The sequence below is a fragment of the Jaculus jaculus genome, chromosome 6 (assembly GCF_020740685.1).
Source record: "Jaculus jaculus isolate mJacJac1 chromosome 6, mJacJac1.mat.Y.cur, whole genome shotgun sequence".
Classification (NCBI taxonomy): Eukaryota; Metazoa; Chordata; class Mammalia; order Rodentia; family Dipodidae; genus Jaculus; species Jaculus jaculus.
Genome location: NC_059107.1, coordinates 66464045 through 66485176, shown reverse-complemented (window position 1 = coordinate 66485176; position 21132 = coordinate 66464045). Strand labels below are relative to the sequence as shown.

The window sequence follows — 21132 nt, the reverse complement described above, 5'->3', positions numbered from 1 at the left end:
CTGTGAAGAATGCTGGCAGTCAGGGAATATCCTTGAGTTTGCCCTTAAAGTCTTCACTTTGCTAGAGGTCAAAGAAGGATCCGGCTTAAAACTGAACCTGGCATTGTAGCTGGTTAGCTCAGCCCACCCCAAACTTGACATCAGGGTTGATTAGCTGAGACCCCATTCAGCACATATTTGACCCCTATTTGGGTCTCTAGGCATAGTTCATCCACTCTTTCCTTCTCATAAGTAGGATCTCTCCATACTCTCTTCTTCCCCTTTCTTAGTCTAATGAAGTCTTTCTAAACTTTACCCTGTATGTAGATTTCAATTCTTTGAATTCATGACATCTGGAGACACCCCAATAGTCTCATATATCATCAGTGCATTGGCATATAAAGGAGGCCCAAAATTCCGACCTCAGAAGCAAAATGGGGCTTCTGCTCACAACCTCAGTCCCAAAGGGTCGCACATCCCTCAGGGAGCTCTGGAAAAGGGACTGTCTTTCTTAAGGAAAATGTGGAACTCCTGGGAGACTTCTGAAAACTAGGTAGTGTTGGGGAAGAGAGAAAAGGCTGCCTTGGCAGCTCCGGAGAGGCGTAGGCTGCTGGTCCGCGCCCAGTGCACAGCAGGCCCCGGGGCGCACCGGCCGTGCCCCGTGGACCCCGCAGGCTGTGCGACTCCGCAGGGGACCCACGTCCGCGGGCCGTGAGCGGCGCCCCGGGCGCAGAGGCCGGCCAGGCGCGACACGGGCGGCGAGCCGCCTCGCCGGGACTTCGCATCCGGCCGCCCCGGAACCACCAGGAACTCGGGTCAGTCTCCACCTCCAGCGGGCGGGTTCTGGGGAAGAGGGTGTGGCCGCCGCCGCCCTGCAGCTGGTCTCCGCACTGGAGGTAAGGCGCCACCGCGGTGGTCTTGAGCTCAGGCCGCAGTTCTGAACTCGAGTCGGGGGTGCTGGGCTGCGGCACCAGCACCGGGTCTTGGGCTCAGGGACCTGGAGCCGGGAACAGATCGCGGGGCTTCCTGGCCAAGCCCGGGGGACGCGCGTGGGCCGCGGGCTCGTGGGCGGACTCGGCGCCGGGGAGCGGCGGGCGGCGCGCAAGGGGAAGGCGAGCGCGCGCACCGCGGCTCGCGGGAGCACAGCGAGTTACACTAGTCACCATGGCAGTCACACCACAGCAGTTACTCACCGAGTCCATGCTTGGGGTTTGGGCATTAAGCAGAAAGGATTGTGTTAATACTCCTTGAAGCTCAGTTCAACACCTCTTGGTTTTACTTTTTCCTTCTTTAAGAAAGTTGCCTTCTCCTAGTGTCCCCTCCTGTACTGAGTGGCCTTGTCACAATGCCTGACACATATGAATATTAATAAGATCTCCATGACCAGTGTCTGCCAGTAGCAATCTCATGCTTTCCTACTGGCCCTGGCCAGCTGAGGGGTTCAGAGCCAAGAGGATGTCTGCTGGCTTGATGTACTCCCGAAGTGGAAACAAGCCTCAGATGGGCTCTGAGTAACCGGCACTTTGCAAGAAAATTGGCACCTGGGCTTTCCTGCTGGTGGTGAAAGGATGGGTAGAGTGTCATCCTCCCAATGATCCGTTCCACTTCAACTCTGAACACTCTACTCCCTCTCATATGTGAAGTAAGGAGTAATCAAGCCCAACTCTTTAACTGCCAGTGAATTCTCATAGGATGGGAAGGCTGAGAAAAGTAAGCAAGCAAGAAAAGGGACTGGGACGGGATGGAGAGATGGCATCTACAGCCACCAAGAATAAGTGACTTCCCTGGTCCCTGTTTTGTCAAAGGCAGATCAAATCAGACTTCCGGTCACACACCAGAACACACACACCTACTAGAGTGAACTGAATTTCCTCCTAGAAGTCCTTGTGTTTGGTTAAAGACCATTTTTCTCTGAAAATATACTCTTCAAACTGGACCCCACCAGTCCTTAGCACTCAATAGAGTGAATCTCCTTGTCTTCCATAGCCACTCTTGAACCCCTTGATTTTTCTGTGCCCAGCATTTTTTCCTCCTGGCCTTGCTTATATGCTTGTAGGCTGAGCCTGGTCTTCAAAGCAGACCGAGGTGAATGAGTGAGTGTGTGTATAGTGAGGGAAGGAGGGACACATGTGCCAAAGAGTATCTGAAGTCAATGAGGGATTTTCCTTGGGTGTCAGCTTTCTTCAAATGTTTGAGCCATATTAAAATACTCACAGATAAATTTTGGAGGAGAGTCCAAAAAAGTAATATACCTTTTAAATCTAAAACAGGAAACATCGCCTTTGATCCCAGCACTCGGGAGGCAGAGGTAGGAGGATTGCCATGAGTTCAAGGCCACCCTGAGATGACAAAGTTAATTCCAGGTCAGCCTGGACCAGAGTGAGACGCTACCTCGAAAAACCAATAAAAAAAAAATAATAAAATAAAACAGGAAACATCAAAAAGGCATTGCTTGGATTTGGGGGCTGTGATTTTTGCCAAATGTAGCCCTTGGGGGTTCTGATGAGTTAGGGCTATGTGTTGAGGTAGTTCAATAGGCACCATAATGTCTCCAGTGGAATGACTCTGAGCAATGGTCGTTGCTCCTAGCCTCATTCATTTCACCTTCACTTCAACCTGAGATGGGATATCAACCTGATTTTACAGAGAAGTATCGAAATCTTGAAGTCCTGGTTCTTGGTCAAGGTTAGACTACTTGTGAACTGGGGTGTGAGGCCAGCCATCTCTTATCATCCCTGTCCCACCACACTATGTCAGAGTTAGTTGATAGTTACCTGGAACTTGGGTTTGTGGTATCCTGGCCCATTAACTAAAACTTTTTTTTTTTTAAGTAACAAATTGTATAGATACATCATATTAGTACCACATTAACTAAATCTACATAGGTGTTTTTCTTTTCCTATTCAACTTTCTTCTGGTCAGGGTGCCATGTGAAATAATGTTGAAAAAAACTGGAGCAGGGCTGGGATGTAGCTCAGTGGTAGAATGTTTTGCCTAACATGCACCAGGCCTTGGGTTTGATCTCTAGCACCACACAAAAACAAAAAAGAGCCAAACCAACCCATCCCCTTCCCTCCCACCAAAAAGATGGAGCTGTTTTGATCAGAAAAGAAGAGCTGCATTAGATATGGAGGTGTAAGCTAGCAGTCCGTAAATTCTAGAGGGGTTTGGCATATGGACTAGGGAATAAATTCACTCCTATGGTATTGAGGAGAGTTGTATTGGAATTTTAAAAAGTGTTCTGGTTGAATTTGAAGAATTTTCTTCCTTTTTTTTTTTAAAAAAAAAGAATAAAGTTTATTTAAAGTGAGAGGAAAAGAAAGCAAACAAAATAGACTTATCTGGGAGGAGGTGATTCTGGAACTGGAAAATCCACCAGGGATGTTGGACTTTTATCAAATGGGGTAAACCTGCCAGTCCAGAGTTCATGATTGGTTAGCGTAAATGAAGGTGAACATTGCTGATTAGTTCATAATGCATCCGGTATTGCACAGGTCACAGAAAACCCACCAGTGTGAAAAATTCTCCCAGGCTAAGGAGGAGGAAGTGGGGTCATCCTCTTTACCATCTTGGATTAGAATATACCAGGGGCTCTTCTTTTCCTACTTGTCTGCCTAGCCAAGGAAACGGCATAGCTCCTGTAGTGTTTCAATCTCCACCTTCTTCTCAAAAGCCGTCTGGGAGTGGCTTTTGAAACCCATTGCTGGGTGGCCTTGGAGTTGGTGAGAGGCAGCCTAAGCAGAGGCTCTGCTGTACTTTACTGATAGAGCTGTAAAGATTTCTAAAGCCTTAGTCACATCAGGTTATTATCAAAATCCCTTAAGAAGCCTGCATGACATAGTATTCAGTTTCTTGCCTCATTCCTCAACAGGAATTTCTTTTGTTGTTGTTACTATATAACCTAGGCTAACCTCAAATTTGTGATTCTCCTTTCTCACCCTCTGAGTGCTGGGATTTCAAATGTGTGACAGCATACCCTGGTAGGTCACTACCCAAAATTCTGATGTATTGTGACAGATTGGGATGCTGGAACCTACCTATTTAAAGGGGTTCCCAGGATGATTGTGATGTTGGTGTTCTTTGGACCACACTTTGAGAAGCTGTGCTTTGAAAACATTTTTATGAATATGTGCATACTCTTTAAACTGAATAAAACATTGACAAAACATGCGACCTTCCACTGGGACTTTGGTCTGTCATTGCTTTGTCTAGGTAATGCAGTAAAGACTAAAACTCTGTCTAATAAGGAAAATCTCAAAACCTTTCCATTCTCAAGAATAGCATTCTTTGATATACCGAATACATCTACTTTGTGATTCCTCACTCCACTCCACCTCCCCACTCCAAACTAACTCGGTCTTATATTGTTCAGCAGTTTAGCTCCAACTAAAGGTTTTCTCTCTCTCGGTTTCTTTGTTGTGTGTGTATAGTATGCACAGTATGTACTGATGTGTGTATGTGTGTGCAGGTGTGAGGCTGTGTGGAAGCCAAAGGATATCTGGTGTCCTCTACTTTATCTCATTGAGACAGTCTCTCACTGAACCTGGAGCTAACCCGTCTAACCAAAGTGATCCTCATACAGGGGGCTGCAGGCTTGCATGGCCGTGCCTGGCTTTTTACATGAGTGCTGGGTATTGCACATAGGTCCTCATGCTTGTACAGCAAGTGCTCTTACATACTGAACCATCTCACCATCCCCTAATTAGTGGTTTTTTGTTGTTTAATATAAGTGAAACAGAGATGGTTGAGTACTTTCACATACAGGTTAACTCCCTTAGAAACAGGATTTCTGGGCCTTTATCCCTTCCTGCCTTTTCATGGGTAGGAGCTCTCTCCTGGAAGCTTTACTGTGCTCTTGCCTTCTCAAGGGCAGGGCTGCTTTATACACTCTCGTCTTTCCTTTTTGTAATCTAATAAAATCTCTTTACACCTTAAAAATAAAAGAAATGGGATTTCTAGGACCTGTTGGAGAAAACCTGGTCTAGGAGTCACAGTGTTCTTTTTCAGTCCAATAATTGGAGGACAGCAGATATAGTAAAGCAAACAGAGTTTATTCAAACAAAGCAGAAAGCTCCCATCAGAATGGGAGGGTTCCAGAGCTGGGAGTCCCATCACATGGGCTTCATAGGGTTTTTATAAAGATCCAAGACCCTCCCTTCCATCTAGTTAGTTCATCCTTTTGTTGTTGTTTGTTTGTTTTTGTTTTCATTTTTTTGAGGTAGGGTCTCACTCTGGCCCAGGCTAACCTGGAATTCACTATGTGGTCTCAGGCCTTAAACTCATGGCAGTCCTCCTACGTCTGCCTCCCAAGTGCTGGGATTAAAGGCGTGTGCCACCACGCCTGGCAGCTCATCCTTTTTTGATATTTTTAGTTACCCCACCACTCTAATTGGTTCCTCTGTTTTCATTCAGTGCCTGGGAATATCCGGGACCTGAGGAGGTGACACTTAGGAGTGTCAAGAAGAAGGCATAGCATGGGGTTCTTTTGTGCTGTTTGACTCCATGGTCTCATTCTGGTCCTTTTATTATCCGTGACTGCCTGTCTTCTTTAACATGGTTTTACAGGGAGTAATTTGTTAGTGTTTGGTTGTGTTTGAATGGTTGAGTTGCGCTGAGATTTTGCTTTGGGAATCTTAAGCACCAACCTTGAATGGTGCTTTCCTGATATTTTGTTTCATTGTTGTTTAATTACTTTTTTTTTTTTCTTTTCGAGGTAGGGTCTCACTCTAGCCCATTCACTACATAGTATCAGGGTGGCCTTGAACTCACCAGTGATCTTCCTACCTCTGCCTCCCAAGTGCTGGGATTAAAGGTGTGTGCCACCATACCCAGCATTTTTTTTTTGTTTTGTTTTGTTTTGTGTTTTTGTTTTTTTGTTTTTCGAAGTAGGGTTTCACTCTAGTCCGGGCTGACTTGGAATTCACTATGGAGTCTCAGGGTGTTCTCGAACTCACAGCAATCCTTCTACCTCTGCCTCCTGAGTGCTGGGATTAAATGCATGAGCCACCATGCCTGGCTTTATTTTGTTGGTTTTAAAAAATATTTTTTATTATTTATTTGCAAGGGAAGAGAGAGAGAAAAAAAGAATATGGGCACACCCAGGCTTTTTGTCACTGCAAACAAACTCCAGATATATGCACTACTTTGTGCATTTCACTTTACATGAGTACTAGGGAACTGAACCCAGGCTCTCAGGCTTTGCAAGCAAGTGTCTTTAACTATGGAGCAAGCTGTCAAGCCCTATTCGTTGATTTTGAGACAGAGTTTTACTCTGTAGCACAAGCTGGCATAGAGTTTATAGCAGTATACCTACCTCAGCCTTCAAAGTTTGGAATTATAGATGTGACCTACCATGTCCAGTTTGAAGAGTATTTTGCACAGTTTCAAGTTGCTTGAGGTTATAAGTTGCCATAATGTTTTTGGTGGAGACTGCTTGCCATAGAACTGCATTGAATGTTATCTGGATGAATACATTCACCTACAGATTAACTCCTTTAGAAACAGGATTTGTGGGGCTTTCCCCACAGCTACCTTTTCATAAGGTAGAAAATAAATGGCACAGCTAAAGTCCAGACTGCAGGTTATTGTGTGAAAACCTTCTAGGTTCTACCCCAGCCTCTCACCTAACCCTTCAGGCCTAAATGTCACACAGAGCATGAGTAATGTGACATCATAGAGTAGGAACATCCCAACCTGTATCCACCCCCTCACTGTAGATATATATGTTCCTCTGCATGAAGGGACTCCTTGCCCCATAGAGGTAATGAAGGATTTTGGGGGTCCATGGAGGAATACCTTGGCCTGTGAACCCCAACTTTTAGTTTTTTATCTTATTTAGCAAAGAATTAAAAACAATGGACTCTGAAAAGGTTTTTGAGGTTTATTTTAGGGAGAATTAGTATTCAGGGGAGAGGGGAGAAAGGAGACATAGGGAAATCCAAGGCAATATACATGTAGAAAACAAGCAGGGAAATACCCAGGCACATAAGAAGAAATTCCCCCACCCTTCCCTGCCAGCCTGGAAGGGGAATGACTAGGCAAGACAGAGATTACACACATGGCAGGCCCATTTATATGGGTCATATATCCAATTAAGAAGAGCCTTGCCATCAGAATTAGTTTTAGTTATAAAATATTAAATTTTATAATATATACGTAGTAAAGCACTGGAATCCCAAATAAGAGCAAAAAAAATACAAATTGAGAACTTAAAAAGAAGAATATAAGTAGAAAAAGAAATTTTTTAAATTTAAAAAAATGTAAAAGATGAGTCAATAATAAGGTTCACAGCTGGAGTGATAGCTTAGTGATTAAGGCACTTGCCAGCCAAGTCAAGGAGCCAGGTTCAATTCCCCAGTCACCACGTAAAGCCAGATGCCCAAGGTGGCACATGTGTTTGGAGTTTGTTTACAGTGGCTGGGAGCCCTGGTGTACCCTTTCTCTCTCTCTTTCTCTCCATATATATATATATAATCTCCATATGTATGTGTGTATATGTATATATATATATACATATATATATATGTATGTATATATATGTATGTGTGTGTGTGTATCTGCCTCCCTCGCTCTCTTTCAAATAAATAAATAAATAAAATATTTTAAAAATAACAAGGTTCAATCTTAGATCTAAATGTTAAATTATAAAGCAGTTAATTAATTGAGCAAGGAAGCCAGCTGCTTGTGAGTGGTGGAGTTTCACATATTCTTAAATATTTGGAAAATAATGAAATGCTCACAAAAAATAGATCAAAAGAGGGAAAGGGTACAATGATATATATGTATGAAAATGTCATAATGAAATCCATTTTTTTGTATGCTAACTAAAAAAAATCAAAAGCTGGATGTGGCACCACACACTTGTAATAGCAACTCTTGGGAAGTGAAGGCAGGAAGATCAGCAGTGGCTATACAGTGAGTTCAAGTCCAGCCTAAGCTACATGAAAGTTGGTGTGATGGAATAGTGCAGATTCTGCAAACTAAAGTGATAAATATGGTGATTGTACGAATATTAAAAGCTCAATGGAAAGAGTAGGAATTGTTATATAGACAGTGATTATAATTGTGGCAAGAAAAACTGGGACAAACAAAAGTAGATAGCAAGTTTACATTGTTTTAAAATGGTGGCAGAGGATATAGCCTAGTGATAGAGCATTTGCCTATTACTGTGAAGCTCTAGGTTTAATCTTCAGCAACGAATACATATAGTGGATGTATAAAAATACCCTTTCAGTGTTCAGGTGTTTCCTTGATTTGGTTTATTCAAAAGCATTTTATTTTTCTTGAGCCTAATGTGAATGGGATTGTTTCCCTGATTTCTTTCTCAGTATGTTTATCATTGGTACATAGGAAGGCTACTGGTTTTTATGTGTTGATTTTGTATTCTGCCACTTTGCTGAAAGTGCTTATCAGCGTTAGGAATTTTCTCATGAAGACTTCAGAGTCTTTTATGTATAGAGCTATACCATCTGGAAACAAGGGCACCTTGACTTCTTTTCCTATTTATGTCTTTTTTATGTCCTCTTGTCTTTTTGTTCTAAGACTTCAAACACTATATTGAATAGGAATAGAGAGAGTGGTCACTCTTGCCTTGTTCCAGATCTGAGTTTTTCTCCATTTAGCATGATTTTGTATATGCTTGTCATATGTAGCCTTTATTGTATTGTGATATGTTCCCTCCACCTCTAATCTCTCCAGGGTTTTTAATCATGGAAGGATGTTCAATTTTTGTCAAAGGCTTTTTCTGCATCAATTGAGATGATCATGTGATATCTGTCCTTGAGTCCATTTATGTGATGAATTACATTTACTGATCTACGTATTTTGAGCCATTCCTGAAGCTCTAGGATAAAGCTAACTTGGTCATGGCAAATTATCTTTATTATGTGTTCTTTTTATTACTATTATTATTAAGTGGAGACTTTGTATGGATACATCAAGAGTTGGTACCATAATTTCTGCCCTACCTGCTCCTACTCCATTGAGGCTTCTCTTAGTGGAATTGCTGGTATTCACCATGGAATTGTGGGTTATGAGATACAAGAGCAGCAGTCAGTCATTACTGGGGGGAGGGCAATGCCTCTGGATATTCCCTCCCTCCTGCCCTGTGGCTCTTAACATTCTTTCCGCTCCCTATTCTACAAAATTCCCCAGAACCATGATGGGTGTGCTTAATTCTACTTTGGTGTTGAGCTCTCAGCAGCTTCTGGATTTCTGCTTTGGTGCGCTTCCTCACTGTCTATCTCCATCCCCCTGGCTCAGGTTGTCAGGCTCACCATGGAAGCAGCACTCTTGCTCACCTCACCAGTTCCTCTGTGGTTTCACCTGGACCCTGGCTGCTGTGTGAAGGGAGGTTCATCTGCTGACAGGGAGTCAGCTATCCATGTCTTATTGATAGATGTTGCTTGTCCTTGGTTCTCACTGCTTTCTGGAGCACACAGACCCCAAACACACCACCTTATGTGTTCTTTCTTAATTTTTTTAAAATTTATTTGAGAGAGATAGTATGGGTGTGCCAGAACCTCCTAGCACTACAAACTCCAGACATATGCACCACCTGACTTTATGTGGGTACTGGGCTGGCATGCTTTAACTGCTAAACCATCTCTCCAAACCTCTTATGTGTTCTTGAATTTGAAATGCAAATATTTAATTGGGATTTTGTTTTGTTTTGTTTTGAGGCAGGGTTTCACTTTAGCCCAAGGTGACCTAAAACTCAAATCTGTAGTAGTCCCAGGTTGACCAGTAACAGTGCTCCTCCTACCTCTGCCTCTTGAGTGTTAGGATTAAAGGCATGGGCCACCATATGTGGCCTTATTGACAATTTTTATGTTATGTTTATCAAGGAGATAGGTCTATAATTTTCTTTTGTTTTTGTGTCATTATCTGGTTTTATTTATTAATACCATGAAATGAATAGATCTTAAGTGGTTAGAGTTATCAGGCTTATGCACCAATACTTTTAACTACCTAGCTATTTTTCCTAGCCCCTAGAATAAAAACTTCATCCAACTAGAATTCTAAATCTCTCCAGTTTATAGGCAGTGCTAAATTGCTCAAATAACAACAAAAGACAAAAATCTAAAGTATTGATACATGAATTTTTGGTTCCTTGTACTCCCATGAACCAATAATTTAGGGTGTTCCCAGATCCTTGTCCTATGAATTTGAAGAATGAAATCCACGGAACAGAGGACAAGGTTCAGAAAAATTTTATTATAGCTTAAAACTTTAGGAAGAAGGGGGCTTAAGCCTAGAGCATAGGAGAAAGAAGCAAAGAGGAGCCCAGAGAGGCAAGAGGGGGTTTGAGAAGCCCACCTAGAGACTCAGATCTGTGTTTTGTATGGGCAGTGGCTACATGAGAGAAACCAGGTTTACAGGTTACTATGGAAACACCAGATTTTATAGCTTTGTCAGTAATCTTAGGTGAGGATCAGAGTTTCCTCCTTCTAGGAAGGGTGCAAACTTAATCTAGAAATCGTTCCTAGAGGGTGTAATATCCAGGTTTCTATAAGCTTAGTGGCGTTTCCTGCTTTTAGTCAAGGAAAAAAAAAATTCATTTTGGGTGTTCTGTTACCTTGACTGCCTAGCCAATTTCTGTCTCCCTTCAGTATGATGAGGATATATATATATATGGGATTGGAGAGATGAATTACCAGTTAAGGTGCTTGCCTGCAAAGCCTAAGAACCCAGGTTCAATTCTCCACGTCTCACATAAGCCAGGTGCACATGGTGGCACATGCATCTGGAGTTTGTTTGCAGTGGGTAGAGGCCCTGGTGCGCCCTTTGCGCACACACACTCTCTCTTTCTGTAATAAATAAAAAAATAAACAAATTAAAAAATATATTTATTTATTTGCAAGAAGAGAGAAAGAGGGAGATAGAAAGGGCACACCAGAGCCTCCTGCCACTGTAAATAAACTCCAGAAACATGGACCACTTTGTGTATCTGGCTTTACTTGGGTACTAAAGAATTGAACCCAGGCCATCACGTTTTATAGGCAAGCCCCTTCAACCCCCAATCCATCTATCCAGCCCTGATAAATGTAGATTCTTAACTCTGCCTTGTAGTATAATATACAATTTACCACAGTTTTTGTTATATCATTCAACCAGCTTTCAAATAGGACAGACCAAGTGTACACACACACACACACACACACACACACACACACACACACACACGCTACTAATTGTTATGTTTGTTTATGTTAAAGAGTTGATTATGGAGCTGGAGAGATGGCTTAGCTGTTAAGGGGCTTGCCTTCAAAGCCTGATGACCAGAGTTCATTTCTCTAGTACCCACAGAAAGCCAGATGCACAAAGTGGTACATGAATCTGGAGTTTGTTTGCAGGGGTTAGAGGCTCTGAATCACCCATTCTCTCCCCTGCTCCACTCTTGGTAGCTAATGCCTTTGATCCCAGTACTTGGGCAGGTGGTGGGACAGAGGTAGGAGGATCTTTATGAGTTTGAGGCCAGCCTGAGACTACATAGCCCAGGTAGCCTGGGCTAGAGTGAGAATCTACCTCAAAAAAAAAAAAAATTTTTTTTAGCACCCAGAAGGCTGAGCCAGATGGATTGCTATAAGTTCAAAGCCAGTCAGAATTACATAGTGAATTTTGGTTAGCCTATGCTACAGAATGAGACTCACTCACAAACAAACAAACAAACAAACAAAAACCAAACAGGAAAGACTGAGGGTTTTATCCTAGTCTGGCACAGCTGACCATGAACTCAGCCAAGTTAACATGCTTTGCTAAGCCTTTGTTTATTTTTAATAGATATGGACATACTTGGTATATAAACAACACATGTTGGTACCATCCTTCCTGTCATCCCTGCCCCTTTTTTAAAGATTTTTATTTTTATTTATTTATTTGAGAGCAACAGACAGAGAGAGGAAGAGGCAGATAGAGAGAGAGAATGGTCACGCCAGGGCCTCCAGCCACTGCAAATGAACTTCAGACACGTGAGCCCCCTTGTACATCTGGCTAACATGGGTCCTGGGGAATCAAGCCTCAAACCGGGGTCCTTAGGCTTCACAGGCAAGCGCTTAACCACTAAGCCATTTCTCCACCCCCCTGCCCCTTTTCTGAAGAGGCTCTCCTCTTTGGGTATGCAGGTCAACCCCATGGGGATTGTGGGTCATGCATTATGGGGTCAGCAGTCAGTTATGGGGGAGAGGCAATGTCTCTGTGCAACATGTCCCGACTTGTGGCTCTAACAATCTTTCTACCCCCTCTTCCGCAAAATTCCCTGAGCCATGCTGGGAGCATTTTAAGTCTACTTCAGTGATGGGCACTTAGGAGAATCTAGAGCTCTGGTTTGGTAGGTGTTGAGTGTCCTTAGTGTCCATCTCCTTCACCCTTGTGCTGATATCAGATTCACTGAGAAAGCAGAACTCTTGTTCATTTCCCCAATTCCTCTGTGGTTTCAGCTGGGGCTGGAGTGAAATGTTCTGGGTCATTTATCTTCTCAGGTCCTGCTCCCATCTGAAAAAGAGAAGTAGGTTTTATAATGGAGAGTGAAGTCAGCACTGATTAAATGGGAGAACCGTTATTAATTTAGAGAGAATTTAAAGGGCGTAGACCAAGATTAGTGGGAGCTTGATTTAGGATTATCTAGATATGATTCTGACTTGTTTCCCAGTTCCAGATATGGTTTCCTTTCTAGTGAGTGAATCCATTAACCAATTCAAGAGCAGTTGTTTACCCACCATGGCTGTGTGCCAGTATTGCACTTGTGTGAGCATGTCAGGTTGTTTACTTCTGAGTAGCTTAGACTTCAAGTTGCTTAGCCACTTCCCACCCCAGGTCATGTAGCACCTTCCAGCACTAGATGGTCTAACTGGGGATTGGCTCTCTTCTGGATTCCAGTGAGGTCTCTCCATGGTCTGTGCCAACAGTGTATGGTGTCTTCAGCAGCAGAGTCTTACCATGAACCTCTGCTGAGTAATCAAGTGCTTTGACAGAAGTCTGTCTTGTTTGTTTTGGGAGACCTGTAGGTCTGTCCAATCAACAGCTTATTGTGGATGTTGACTGCATCCTGGTACAGGGAATTACAGGCCAGCACCAAGAGAAAAGAAAAAAGAAGAAGACAGAGAAGAAAGATAAACAGGAGAAATTTAATGTTAGGTTTTGTCTCACCCTCTCCAGGACCCTTCAATTCAGGTATTCCCCCTAAAGTCCTACTGAGGGTTCAAACTTTCAGTCTGACTTCCAGGATATATGTTTCTATGGTACCAGTTCAATTGAGGTTCAGTTTTTTGTCCCCCACCCACCCACCACCCTTCCCCTTTCCCCAAGCCATACCCTCCCTAATGTCCAAGCCTTGAGATGCTGTTCATGTATGTCATCTACTTAGGCTGTTCCAGGTTAGGAAATGCAAATGCATGAGACCATGTGACTATTTTCTTTCTGTGATTGAGTTTGCTAAGTATGATCTGTTCCAAGTTCGACCATTTCTCTACAAATTTCACTGTCATTTTTTATTACTGCTGAGTAGAATTCCATCATATAGGTATACCACATCTTGTTTATCTGTTCATCCAATGATGGGCATCTGGGTTGATTCCAGTTCTTAGCAGTTATGAATTGAGCAGCAATAAGCATGGCAGAGAAAATACCTCTCAACTGAGGTATGAAGCTTTTAGGGTATTTACCAGTAAGGGAAGAACAGGGTCTGTTGGTAACTCTATATTCATCCTCTTCATGAGTCTCCATATTGCTTTCCATAGTGGTCGTACCCGCTTACATTCTCACCAACCGTGAATGAGGGTTCCTGTTTCTCCATATCCTTGCCAAAATTCACTTTCATTTGATTTTTTTTTTTTTTAATGTTTGCTATCCTTACTGGGATAAGGTGGAATCTCATAGTTATTTTAGTTTGCAGTTTCCTAATGGTTAGGGATGTTGAACATTTTCTTAAGTGTGTATTAGCCATTTGTAATTCTTCCTCTGAGAACTCCCTATTCAGTTCTCTGCCCCACATTTGGAGTGGGTTGTTTGATTATTTTTATTGTTTAGTTTTTTGAGTTCTTTGTAGATTCTAGATATTAGACTTCTCTTAGTGGTATAGCTGGCAAAGATTTTCTCCCACTCAGTGGGTAATCATTGGTTCTGCTTATGGTATATTTGTCTGTGCAAAATCTTTTTAGCTTTATGAAATCACATTGGTTGAGTGCTTGTTTAATTTCCTGGGCTTCTGAGGTTGGGTTCAGGAAGTCTTTTCCCAGTCTTATATCATGGAGCATGCCTCCCATTTTTTTTTTTTTTTTTTTGTTCCAGTAGTTGAAGGGTTTCAAGTCTTACATTAATATCTTTAATTCCTTTGGACTTGGAGAAATGAGTGAGTCTAATTTCATTTTTCTACATATGGTCATCCAATTTTTCCAACACCATTTATTGAAAGTACTGTCTTTTCTCCAGTCTACATTATTGGCACCTTTGTCAAAGATCAAGAAGATGTAGTTACTTGACATAAGGTCTAGGTCTTCAATTCTATGCCATTGGTCTATGTTTCTGTTTTTATTCCACTACCATGCTGTTTTTGTTACTGTGGCTTTGTAATACAGCTTTAGATCCAGTGTGGTGATAACTCCAGAGGTGGGTTTTTTTTCCCCCTGAGGATATATTTGGATATCCAAGATCTGCTGCCATTCCATATGAATTTTGAAATCATTTTTTCAATCTCTTTGAAGAGTAATACTGGTATTTTTGTTGGTATTGCTTTAAATCCATATTTTCCTTTTGCTAGAATTGCCTTTTTCACAAATATTAATTCTATCTATCCAGGAGCATGGGAGGTCTTTCCATCTTCTCAAGTCCTCCTCTGTTTTTCTTGAGTGTTTTTATGTTTTCATTTTATAGGTCTTTCACATTTTTGGTTAGTTTTATTCAAAGGTATTAATTTTTTTGTTGCTATTGAAAAATGAGACAGCCTCACTGATTTCTTTCTCTGTATATTTTTTCCTTTGCATATAGATTTTTTTGCATTGATTTTGTGTCCTGCAACTTTACTGAAGAAATTAATCACCTTTAGAAGTTTTGAGATGGAGACTTTCAGGTCTCTTGTGTACAGGATCATGTCATCTGCAAATAGAGCTAACTCGACTTCTTCCTTTTCAATTTGAATCCCTTTTATTTCTTTCTCCTAATTGCTTGGACTAATACTTCTAGTACTATATTGAAGAGCAGAGGTGAGAGTGGGCACCCCTGTCTTGTTCCCAATCTCAGTGGGAACTCCTTGAGTCTTTCCCCATTAAGAATTATTTGTGCTTTGGGTGCCTTATATATAACCTTTATTGTGTTGAGATATAAACACTCCATGCTTATTCTCTCCAGCATTTTGATCATGAAGTGTTGTATTTTGTTGAAGGCCTTCTCTGCATCAATTGAAATGATCATGTGGTTCTTATGGTTAAGTTTATTTATGTCATGTATTACGTTGATGGAATTCCATATGTTGAACCATCCCTGCATCCCTCGAATGAAGCCTACTTGGTCAAGATGGATAATGCTTTTTTTTTTTTTTTTTTTTTTTTTGGTTTTTCGAGGTAGGGTTTCACTCTGGCTCAGGCTGACCTGGAATTCACTATGTAGTCTCAGGGTGGCCTGAACTCTCGGCGATCCTCCTACCTCTGCCTCCCGAGTGCTGGGATTAAAGGCGTGCACCACCACGCCCGGCTAAGATGGATAATGCTTTTGATGTGTTGTTGAATTTGGGTTGCAAGAATTTTGTTCAAGATCTTTGTGTCTAAGGTCACCAGGGATATTGGCCTATAATTTTCTTTTCTTGTTACATCTCTGTCTGGTTTGGTATTACAGTGATGCTAGCTTCATAAAAGAAGTTGGGGAAGATTCCCTGGTCTATGATTATGCAAAACAGTTTGAGAAAACTTGGTTTCAGGTCTTCAGTGAAGGTTTCATAGAATTCAGCTGAGAAGTCATCTAGTCCTGGACTTTTCTTTTGGGGAGATTTAAAAAAAAATTTTTTTGTTGTTGTTGTTTATTTTTATTTATTTGAAAATGACAGACAGAGAGAAAGAGGCAGATAGAGAGAGAGACAGAATGGGCGTGCCAGGGCCTCCAGCAACTGCAAACCAACTCCAGACACATGCGCCCCCTTGTGCATCTGGCTAATGTGGGTCCTGGAGAATCGAGCCTCAAACCGGGATCCTTAGGCTTCACAGGCAAGCGCTTAACCACTAAGCCATCTCTCCAGCCCTTGGAGATTTTTGATTACCTTTTCTAAACTTCATGGATGTGATAGGTTTTCTTAGGATATTAATCTGCTCTGAGTTTAGTTTTGGTAGGTGGTATGTGTCTCGGAATTCATCCATTTCTTCCAGATTATTCAGTTTTGTGGAGTAGAGGTTTTGGAAGTATGCCCTGATGATTCTTCCAATTTCATTGTTGTCTATTGTGATCTCTCATTTTTCATATCTGATTTTGCTAATTAGAGACTTCTCTTTTTTATTGCTTGGTTAAATTGGCCAAGTATTGTCAATCTTGTTTATTTTTTCAAAGAATGAGTTCTTTGTTTCATTAATTTCTTTTTTTAAATTTTTATTTATTTATTTATTTATTTGAGAGCAACAGACAGAGAGAGAAAGAGGCAAATAGAGAGAGGGAGAATGGGCGCGCCAGGGCCTCCAGCCACTGCAAATGGACTCCAGACGTGTGTGCCCCCTTGTGCATCTGGCTAACATGGGTCCTGGGGGATCGAGCCTCAAACCGGGGTCCTTAGGCTTCACAGGCAAGCACTTAACCGCTAAGCCATCTCTCCAGCCCTGTTTCATTAATTTCTAAAATTATTTTCTTATTTTCCAAATCATTAATTTTTGCTATAATCTTGACTATTTGTTTATGTCTGGAGCTCTTCAGGTTGGATTCTTCTTGTTTCTCTAGTGCCTTTAGATGGACAATTAGGTTATTAATTTGGGATCTCTCTGTGTCTTTGTAATGAAGGCATTTCTGCCTTTCAATTCTAGGAATTTTCCAATTTCTTTTTTGGTTTCTTCCATGACCCACTCATTGTTTAAAAGTGTGTTGTTCAGTTTCCAGATGCTGGTGGAGTTCTTGATGTGTCTCTTGTTATTGATTTCTAGATTTAAAGCATTGTGGTCTGATATAATACAGGAAGTTACTTCAGTTTTCCTGACTTTATGGAGACATGCTTTCTGACCTAATATATGGTCAGTTTTGGAGAAGGTTCCATGGGCTACTGAGAAGAATATGTATTCTATAGAATTGAGGTGGAAAGTTCTGTAGTTGTTTGTTAGGCCTAGTCTATGATGTTGTTGAGCTTTATTATTTCCCTGTTGATTTTCTGCTTGGATTATCTGTCTATTGATGATAGTGGAGTATTGAGGTCTGTGACTATGATGGTGTTGGTGTTTATTTTTGTTTTATTGTTGAGTAGATTTTGTTTTATAAGTTGGTGTATCTGTGTTTGACACATATATATTTATGATTGTGATGTGCTCATGTTGGATCATTCCCTTGATAAGAAATGGCTTTCTTTGCCCTTTTTGATTACTTTTGGTTTGAAGTCTGTTTAATCAGATATTATTAATATAGAAACACCCATTTCATCTTTTATTTACATTTGCTTGGAATAGCATTTTCCGTCTTTTCACCATGAGGAGGTGACTATCTTTAGTGGTGAGGTGGGTTTCTTGAAGACAGCAGATAGAAGGGCCCAGTATTTTTTAATCCACCATAACTTTTGTCTTTTTTTAAAATTTTTTTAAAATTTTTATTAACATTTTCCATGATTATAAAATATATCCCATGGTAATTCCCTCCCTCCCCACCCCCACACTTTCCCATTTGAAATTCCATTCTCCATCATATTACCTCCCCATTACAATCCTTGTAATTACATATATACAATATCAACCTATTAAGTATCCTCCTCCCTTCCTTTCTCTACCCTTTATGTCTCCTTTTTACCTTACTGGCCTCTGCTACTAAGTATTTTCATTCTCACGCAGAAGCCCAGTCATCTGTAGCTAGGATCCACATATGAGAGAGAACATGTGGCACTTGGCTTTCTGGGTCTGGGTTACCTCACTTAGTATAATACTTCCCAGGTCCATCCATTTTTCTGCAAATTTCATAACTTCATTTTTCTTTACCGCTGAGTAGAACTCCATTGTATAAATGCGCCACATCTTCATTATCCACTCATCTGTTCAGGGACATCAAGGCTGGTTCCATTTCCCAGCTATTATAAATTGAGCAGTGACAAACATGGTTGAGCACGTACTTCTAAGGAAATGAGATGAGTCCGTTGGATATATGCCTAGGAGTGCTATAGCTGGGTCATATGGTAGATCAATCTCTAGCTGTTTTAGGAACCTCCACACTGTTTTCCACAATGGCTGGACTAGATTGCATTCCCACCAGCAGTGCAGAAGGGTTCCTTTTTTTCCACATCCCCGCCAACATTTATGATCATTTGTTTTCATGATGGTGGCCAATCTGACAGGAGTGAGATGGAATCTCAATGTAGTTTTAATTTGCATTTCCCTGATGACTAGTGACGTAGAACATTTTTTTAGATGCTTATATGCCATTCGTATTTCTTCCTTTGAGAACTCTCTATTTAGCTCCATAGCCCATTTTTTGATTGGCTTGTTTGATTCTTTATTATTTAACTTTTTGAATTCTTTCTATATCCTAGATATTAATGCTTTATCAGATATATAGCTGGCGAAAATTTTTTCCCCTTCTGTAGGTTGCCTCTTTGCTTTTTTCACTGTGTCCTTTGCGGTGCAAAATCTTTGTAATTTCATTAGGTCCCAGGGGTTAATCTGTGGTTTTATTGCCTGAGCAATTGGGGTTGTATTCAGAAAGTCTTTGCCAAGACCAATATGTTGAAAGGTTTCCCCTACTTTTTCCTCTAGCAGTTTCAGAGTTTCTGGTCTGATGTTAAGGTCTTTAATCCATTTGGACTTAATTCTTGTGCATGGCGAGAGAGAAGAATCTATTTTCATCTTTCTGCAGATATATATCCAGTTTTCAAAACACCATTTGCTGAAGAAGCTGTCTGTTCTCCAATGAGTATTTTTGGCATTTTTATCGAATATCAGGTGGCTATAGCTACTTGGGCTTACATCTGGGTCCTCTATTCTGTTCCACTGATCTACATGTCTGTTTTTGTGCCAGTGCCATGCTGTTTTTGTTACTATGGCTCTGTAGTATAGGTTAAAATCAGGTATGGTGATACCACCAGCCTCTTTTTTGTTGCTCAGTATTATTTTAGATATTCGAGGTTTTTTTGTGATTCCAAATGAATATTTGGATTATTTTTTCTATTTCCATGAAGAGAGCCTTTGGAATTTTGATAGGGATTGCATTAAATGTGTAGATTGCTTTAGGTAAGATTGCCATTTTCACAATATTAATTCTTCCAATCTAGGAACAAGGGATGTTTCTCCACTTTCTAGTGTCTTCTGCAATTTCTTGCTTGAGTGTTTTAAAATTCTCATTGTATAGATTCTTTACTTCCTTGGTTAGGTTTATTCCAAGGTACTTCATTTTTTTTGATGCAATTGTGAATGGGAGTGATTCTCTGATTTCATCCTCTGTGTGTTTGTTGTTAGCATATATGAAGGCTACTGATTTCTGTGTATTTATTTTGTATCCTGCTACATTGCTGTAGGTTTTGATCAGCTCTAACAGCTTGCTAGTAGAGTCTTTAGGGTCCTTTATGTATAGAATCATGTCATCTGCAAATAATGATAACTTGATCTCTTCCTTTCCAATTTGTATCCCTTTTATGTGTGTCTCTTGCCTTATTGCTATGGCTAAGACTTCCAAAACTATATTAAATAAAAGTGGGGACAGTGGACACCCTTGTCTTGTTCCTGATTTTAGTGGAAAAGCTTCCAGTTTTTCCCCATTTAGTAATATGTTGGCTGTAGGCTTGTCATAAATAGCCTTTATTATATTGAGATATGTTCCTTCTATTCCCAGTCTCTGTAGGACTTTTATCATGAAGGGATGTTGGATTTTGTCAAATGCTTTCTCTGCGTCCAATGAGATGATCATCTGATTTTTGTCCTTCAACCCGTTTATGTAATGTATTACATTTATAGATTTGCGTATGTTGAACCATCCCTGCATCTCTGGGATAAAGCCTACTTGGTCAGGGTGAATGATCTTTTTGATAAACTCTTGTATTCTGTTTGCCAATATTTTGTTGAGAATTTTTGCATCTATGTTCATGAGGGAGATTGGTCTGTAATTTTCTTTTTTTGTTCTGTCTTTGCCTGGTTTTGGTATCAGGGTGATGCTGGCCTCATAGAAGGAGTTTGGTAGAATTCCTTCTTTTTCTATTTCCTGGAAAAGCTTAAGAAGCAATGGTGTTAGCTCTTCCTTAAAAGTCTGGTAAAATTCAGCAGTGAATCCATCCGGGCCTGGGCTTTTTTTAGTTGGGAGATTATTGATCACTGTTCGGATCTCCATGTTTGTTATAGGTCTATTTAAGTGATTAATCTCATTTTGATTTAATTTAGGTAGGTCATAGAGATCAAGGAAATCATCCATTTCTTTCAGATTTTCATACTTTGGGGAGTATATGCTTTTATAGTATGTCCCTATGGTTTTCTGAATTTCTCTGGAATCTGTTGTGATGTTACCTTGTTCATCTCTGATTTTATTAATTTGTGTCTCTTCTCTCTTTCTTTTGGTCAGATTTGCTAAGGGTTTATCAATCTTGTTTATCCTTTCAAAGAACCAACTCTTTGTTTCATTAATTCTTTGGATTGTTCTTTTTGTTTCTATTTCATTAATTTCTGCCCTAATCTTTATTATTTCTTCCCGTCTACTGATTTTTGGTTTGCCTTGTTCTTCTTTTTCCAAGGCTTTAAGGTGAAGCATTAGGTCGTTTACTTGCGACCTTTCTAATTTCTTAATATAGGCACTTAAGGCTATAAATTTACCTCTTAGAACTGCCTTCATTGTGTCCCAGAGATTTTGGTATGTTGTGTTCTCATTATCATTTGACTCTATAAATTTTTTGATTTCCTTTTTGATTTCTTCATTGACCCATTCATCATTTAGTAGTGTATTGTTTAGTTTCCATGATTTTGTGTATGCTCTATAGCCTTTCTGGCTACTGATTAGTAGTTTAATTCCATTGTG

General features: G+C 40.7%; 1 protein-coding gene across 1 annotated transcript in view; it reads left to right on the top strand.

The window, feature by feature from the left end:
• Window positions 1–799: 799 nt before the first annotated feature.
• The window catches only part of Anxa4 (annexin A4), a 145123-nt gene continuing 124790 nt past the window's right edge, over window positions 800–21132 (top strand). The window contains exon 1 of the mRNA XM_045153117.1: window positions 800–875. The gene's annotated coding sequence lies outside the window, so the exon portion shown is untranslated. The remainder of the gene's footprint in view (window positions 876–21132) is intronic.